The following is a 7,533-nucleotide window of genomic DNA, read 5'->3' as shown; positions in this document are numbered from 1 at the left end:
CTCCTTCTTCTTCTCCTCTTCTTACTCCTTTTCTTCGTCTCTGTACTCCTCCTACCCTAGCTCCTCCTACACATCACTCTTCCTGTTAAAATGAAACTTTTCTCTCAAAATACAATTAGAGCATAATTATGCCAATTTGTACCAGTGAGGTACAGGATAGTCCTAATACCCAGTCCATCCTTTTGTTGACTAACCAGCTCCTCTGTCATCTATTCTAACTAGAACATTTAGTTCTGAACCTGGCTTTAGGATGAATGTCAGCTGACGGCCATCCACTCAAATCTTTTCTCTTAAGGTCAATAGCTATATGTTCTCAACCCCATCAGAAATCCAGAATGACAGAGTTAACTATAATTGTGGGAAGCACAAATCATAGTCTCTAAAACTCAATGATCTCTCTCTCTCTCTCTCTCTCTCTCTCTCTCTCTCTCTCTCTCTCTCTCTCTCTGTGTGTGTGTGTGTGTGTGTGTGTGTGTGTGTGTGTGTGTATAGGCATGCAAATGGCATGGTACAAGTGTGGAGATCACAGGACAATTTAGGTTTAGATTTAGTTTTATCCTCAATCTTTAGAGTCAGGGATTCTCTTTTTCTGCTGCTGTAGTATACTACACATAGCATATACTCCAGGCTTTGTGGCAAGAAAGCTTTTAGTGAGTTCTTATGCCTCTGTCACCCATCTTGTTGTTGGAATCCTGAGATTATAGATTGTGAGGCCACATCTGGCTTTTTCCATGATTTGTGTGATCTGAACTCAGATCTTGAAGCATGCCTTTGAAACAAGCACTTTTACTTGTTGAGTCATCTGCAAGTTATAAAAGCCATCTTCTCTGCTCCTTAATCTTCTTTAAAATTCTAAGTCAAAAGTGTCTGTTTTTTCTTCCCTTTTCTTTTTTTTCAGACACCAGTGAGAATCCTGAGCCTGCCTGTTCTGACACTCTGGAATTCTTTCTTATATGAAGGGCTTAGGCATGCCCATCATTTACGTCTAGCACAATTAACTACTGACTCAACTGATGAATCTTCCTGGTCTCTTGTACCCTGACTCCAAAGGGATGGCTTTCTCTATTTCTCCTATCCCCCTCTTGTCTCCTGACAGCTACCAAAACTTACATCATGTCTAATTGTTGAGCTCTTCTTTGCAAAATGATAGCTTATTCTTAAGAATAAAAGACCTCCAAATTGTCCCCTCTGTAACAAAAGTGTCTATTTAAATGTGAAACTGAAAGTGAGTGTGTTAGAAAATCAAACTCCAAGAAAAGTTGCATAGTGTGTGACTATAATGACTTACACAATCAAGAGGCAGAGACTGGAAGATCACAAGATGGTCAGGGTCATCCTGCACTACATAGTGAATTCCAGGCCAGCTAGAAGTCTATGTAAAAGAAAACCAAACCACAGAAGAATACACACTAAATTCAGAAATAGCACATACACATGCATGATGGTTGGTTTTGTGTCATCTTTGCACAAAGCAGGGTCATCAGAGAGGACAGAGTCACAACTGAGAATATTCTTCCATAAGAATATGCTGTAGGCAGGCCTGTAGAGCATTTTCTTAGTAAGTGATTGATGGAAGGTGGTCCTGGGTTCCATATAAAAGCAGGCTGAACAAGTCATGTGAGTAAGTCAGTAAGCTGCATCCCTCTATGGCTTCTGCATCAGCTCCTGTCTCCAGGTTCCTGCTGTATTTGATAATCTGCCCTCACTTCCTTTGTTGGTGAACAGTGATGATAGGAAGTGTAAGCCAAACAAACCTTTTATTCCTAACTTGCTTTTGGCCATTGTATTTTTCTCACAGCAACATTAACTTCATATGAGACAAAAAGTGAATCGAAAGAATAGTGATCTTATACAAAAATAAATGTAGCTAAGGGCTTAAACTTTAAAAATGCTCAATGATAAAACACACTCAGTAAAGTAAAATGCTCCATGCTTGTTTCTCATTTATTAAATCAAGAACTATATGTGCCTTGTGAGTGTGGCTTTAGTGTGTGTGTTGATGACTGTGTGTATGTGTGTGTGCGTGTGTATCGGTGTATGTGTGTTTTTGCAGGTCAAGAATGAAGAAAGTGGACCAGTACCAGAGGTAGACAAGATTTGAGGGGGATAGAAAGAGAGAGGACAATAAAATGTGTGACATTAAAGCAAAAGGTACATTTAGGTGTGAAAAGACACACAATAGAAAAACAGATATGCCAAAGTTTTTGGAGTCAATCTAGACACCAGAAAAAAGAATTAAAGGAAATCATGTTGAAACCATTAAAAGTTGTACCCTGTTTCTGTTAGAAATCACACACACACACACACACACACACACACACACACACACACACACACAGACTTTATTTGAAGAAGTCACATAGTCCAGAGAATGTGCCACAGCAAATGTAGCTATAAAGCAGCTGTCCAACTTGAATTTCTATGTGTACATAAATTATTCTTTAGGACTTTAAGGGAATTAACACACAAAATACAAAGTAAAACTGGTTTGTTAACATGACACATACTTTTAATCAGGACAAAAGAAAGTTCTTAAAAGAGAGACAAGTCTATAGAGGGAAAAGAGAAACACTTGGAAGACAGTACAACATAAAGAGTGAAGAAAATGCATAAACAATGTACAAATATTATTTCCTCTTTATATCAATCTGTGTGTTGGTTGGAGCAAGAATGTATATGTTGTAGTGTAGAGTGGTATACTGTGGTGTGCTGAGGTGCACTATAGTGTGATGTGGTGTGCTGTAGTGTTTTGCGGTGGTATTCTCTGGTGTGTTGTGTGTTGTGGTGCATTCTTGTGTGCTATGGTATGTGGTGATGTGCTATAGTGTGGTGTGGTAAAATATGATGTTGTGGTGTGATGTGCCACCCCTCTTTTTATGAAAGAAAAGAGGGTGGGATGTTGGGCCTTGGACTAGGTAACTCTATTTAACCTGTTACCTTCAGTCAAGTAGGACACAGGTAGAGGGCGTGATTAACAAGTATCTACCTCCAGAGATTTAAATATTAATGAATTATCAAAAGGCCAGGGGCGTAGCTAATTAAGTTATTCCCTCCCCTTTTTCCTTCCCTATAAAATGAGACTCCCCTGGCCTTTGGGGGGAGGGAAGGAAACGTGTACCACTTACATCCATTAACCATGTCATGAACAATAAAGCTTTGAAAAACCGGACTCCACTTGTCACATGGTCTCTCTGCCTGATTCCCAGCTTTTAGAACCCTAGAACCTTGCGATGCAGCCGCTGGCCCGCCCACCGACAGCTGTGTGAATTTGGGATCCTCTGCTGGCGATGTGGGAAGACCGTCCCGGACCCTGATGCCTGACCACCCTGGGACCCTGCCGCCACCAGACTCCCTCCCCCCCCCCGCCTGTGAGATTTCTTCCCCACAATATATGCTCATCAGTCTGACAATTCATTATTGGTAAGATCTCTATTGCTTAAAAAAGGTTCTACATGTTCAATGCAACAATAATATGAATAATACTATTTATTTTAATTGGGTTTACTAATTCCAAACCTCACAGATATATGTATAGAAGAATGAAGCTAAGAAACAGAACAAAGACAGAGAAGAACAGTGCCTGAAAAGAGACCTCCATATGGGAGTAAGATTACTAAGCCTGAATGCTATTGGAACAAGGTGGATAAGTCCAGAAAGACTGAAATCAACAGTCATAGTTACACTCACACTTTTATAGACAACTGCCTATTTTGAGGGAACATTTCTTAGTGAATCCCATGCTCAAATCAAGCTTGTGTGTAGACTGGGTTGAGAAGACCTGAATATAATTTTGCTACAACCCCACAAGGTGCTGGGATTTTGGGCATGTGTTCTATGCCTGACATCCTGGACAACTGATATTTGATAAGAATGCAATTTCAATTTGATGCAGAAAGGATTGTCTGTCTGAGAACAGTGCTGAGTTAAGCACATATGCGAACCCAGAAATATAAATACTGGTCATGGAGAGTTGGCACAGTGTTTAAGATTACTGCCTGCTCTTCCACGGGTCCTGAATTAAAATGCCAGCAACCACATGGTGACTCACAACCATCTATAGGGGAATCTGTTGCCTCTGGCATGGTGGTGTACATGAAGATACAACACTCCCATAAAATATAATAAATATTAAAATATAAATTTGGAAGTACACAGTTATCAAATAAAGTATATATCACAACACAGAAAAAAAAAAACAGTCTCTATCACGTGGTGCTACATGAATATTTCACAGACAAAACAGCAAGGAAAAACCAAAATTGGAGAACTGGAGAAGGTGAAATCTATAAAATATAAAAGTTTCCATTGGTTACAAAATGAGAAGCTTTCAGTCCATGACTAGGGGAAAAGTTTGAACAGTTCATATCCAGTAGCAACTTTTCTGGAACTTGCCAAAAAGCTTCCAAAAGTCAAGCAGTAAACAGAAATTGAAAAATGTGAAAAGTTGCACATGGGCTGTTGTGTGAACTGGGGCATTGAGTAAGATTGCTCATTTTATAAGGGATTTGTTAGCAACACTAACAAGTCAGGTATGGAGACAGCAGCATGGCTGGGGCTTCTGAGGAGAACCAGAGTTACTTGGTAGAGTGGGTACCACAATAACTGACTACTTAAAATTTCTTAAAATTTGGTTAATCCAAAGCACATAGGTTTTCCACAATTATAACCCCATCACCACGAAGCTGAGGTAGGAGGATCATTTAGAGTTCTAAGCCAGGCTAGGACACCATGATACTGTCTCAAAACAAAGCAAACCTGGAAGTTAAAAAAAAAAAAAAAACAAAGGAACAAAACCCAACACCACCAAAAATTAGTAAAGAAAGGAAAAGAAAGTATTCTAGCCAACTGCATATGTAAATAATCATCTGAGACATCTATACAGGACCATCATAGACTATTGTTTAGAATTTTCCACCTAATGTCCCACCTCTCATACCGGTTTCACTAGGGGAATACTGGGACCTCAGTGTACACACTCTGTTCTCTCCTATCTCCCCCTCCTCACTTCCCCTCCCGGAAATGGCACCTGTGCATCATGGTACAGAACAGCACCCTCTGAGAGGCAGACTGCCCTATGTCTCTCTCTTTCTGGAGGGGACTCACTAGCCACAAATCCCAAGGTAGAAGTGAGCCAACTCTGGTCTGGGATCCCTGCATCTGTCTTCCCACCCTCAGGGAGACTGAAGTGTTCATCTCTGGGAACCCACAATCTTGGTAAGAGAGAATGCTTCTCTTGGTGCATCAACTAGGTCTCCATTGAAGGTCTCCAAAAGACCCCAGGTACTATGACAACCATAATGCTCCTTCTCTCTCTGCTCAGTACCTAGGAATGCTCCATCCACCCCTCCCTTTCTTTTTCTTAAAGCAGAACTCATTCACCCTTGTTATCTATCACCACTCTGAGAAAGCACATCCTCTAGGCAACTGCCACCAGCATGAAAGCAGAGCTTTGGTCAAGCTGTGACCAAAACCTATTCCTGGAGGTTTGAGCATGCTGTACTCCCCAGACTATGGAAGGCTCCGTGGAAATGTCATCAGGGTTCTAGAGGAACGCTGTTGTCATGGACATAGATGAGCTCTTTTATCATAGTCACCGGTTTATTGACGTCTCCATGGAAATGTTTCCAGGCTGTGACACCCTATGTAAAAAAAAAAAGTCCATGACAAGAAAAATGTAAAAGTGTGAAGACACCGGGAATCAAACCCAGGACCCCATGCATGCAAAGCATGTGCTCTACCACTGAGCTACATCCCCATGTCTACCCAGACCCTCATCAAAGCCTATATCAAGCCACAATTCCGGAAGCTGCCTTCCTACAGCCTCAAGGGATCTGAATCATTTCTTTCAGGATCATTTATGAATTCTTGTTTACTACTTTTATGGGATTTTTACCTTATTGCTTATAGGAAAAAACAATCTTTATTCAATGAAAAAAAATTATATGAATAGAAACAAATTTTATCTTCTTTCAAACATGGCACTCCTACAATAACTGGACTATCATGACAAAGTAATTACAATGTCTTTCTGCAGGGTTAGTAACATCACACCAGGGTCTAAACCACCAGCCTGGGTACACTAGGGAGGGACCCATGACTCCAGCTGTATATGTAGGGGAGGATGGCCTTGTCAGGCATAAGTGGGAGAGGAGATTTTTGGTCCCATGAAGGCTGAACACCGAGTGGGGGGGATGTGAGTGTAAGGAGTTGGGTGTGGGGAGGGGGTAGGTGGAGGCACAGCCTCATAGAAGCATGAGGAGGAAGGATGGGATAGGAGGCTTCTGGGTGGTGGGGGGAAGTGGGGTAAGGAGATAAAATCTGAAATGTAAATATAATACCCAATTTAAAAAAAACAGAATATCCTGGTTACAAAGACTGTAACAAATGTAGATCAGTTTTCCTTAAATGTCTCTACCGGCCTATCCGCAAGTTTTAAAGCATAAAACTAAGAGAAAGATTTCTGTTCCTGTCATAAGGATCATTTTGCTCATGATAAGGATATGCTTTCCTGACAAGTCTCCTACATTAATCCTGTACTCTAGGACTGTCCCATCCCCCAGGACTTTCAAAGGCACAAATGCTGGCCACAGTGACACATACAACTCTAACCCTCTGCTGTGAAGATGGATTTCGGGTGAGACCTGCTGCCTTCCAGCCTAGTTACAAGTCTAGTGACAGAACTTTTCCCAAGTGAATAAATCAGAAAATGATAGAGTAAGTCACCCAAAGTCCTTTTGTGGCCTTCACATGAATGTAAACGTGCACATGAACCACACACACATATACAGCCTGACAGACAGACAACAGACAGACACACTCATACACTCATTCATATACAAAAATGCACATAGGCACATAACACCCCCGAAATGAGCATGCAAACTGGCACTCACATACACATGCACAGGCACACAAACACACACACTCATACACTCATTTGTATAAACAAAGGCATATATTCCCAATTCCCTTGGACATCCATGCACACAGGCACAGACACAAGCACAGGCACACACACACACACACACACACACACACACACACACACACACAAATAAAACCTAATCCACCATGAACAAATATTTCCAACTTTGCCTGTTAAAATGATCAGCATGAAAGAATTATAGTAAAACAGACCACAAACACCAGGATGCTCTTAAAGTCACCAAGGAACATAGTGCTAGGCTGATGATTGACAGAGAGTGAAGGTGTCTGACAGGGAGGGATCTAAGTAGCCATACCGTAGTATTCTGGAGAGGGGTTGGAATATGTGGGAAACACACCTGAGAGCCACAGAATTCAATCCCACTATGGATACCATATTCTCCATAAAATGCCCCTGTATATATATTTTGAACTGCTCATTTTACACTGAGTGGAGATGAAGTGAAATGTTGAGCACAAGATTTGTGGTAATGCATGAATGGAACTGCTCTAGTATACCCACAAAGCTTCCCAACACACTAGAAATACATTAACTTGGGGATATTTGCTACTCTGTAAAATATCAGCCCCTTTCATTAAATTGTAAGA

At 41.0% G+C, this 7,533-nt stretch overlaps 1 non-coding gene across 1 annotated transcript; it reads right to left on the bottom strand.

Moving 5' to 3' along the window:
* Positions 1-5,683: 5,683 nt before the first annotated feature.
* Positions 5,684-5,755, bottom strand: Trnaa-ugc (transfer RNA alanine (anticodon UGC)). Its single transcript has one exon. It is a non-coding gene; the product is annotated as a tRNA-Ala (tRNA).
* Positions 5,756-7,533: the final 1,778 nt, after the last annotated feature.

Source organism: Arvicanthis niloticus (assembly GCF_011762505.2).
Source record: "Arvicanthis niloticus isolate mArvNil1 chromosome Y unlocalized genomic scaffold, mArvNil1.pat.X SUPER_Y_unloc_11, whole genome shotgun sequence".
In the NCBI taxonomy this organism is placed as follows: domain Eukaryota; kingdom Metazoa; phylum Chordata; class Mammalia; order Rodentia; family Muridae; genus Arvicanthis; species Arvicanthis niloticus.
Note: the sequence above shows the minus strand (reverse complement) of the source record. Positions and strands in the feature narration are given on the sequence as shown.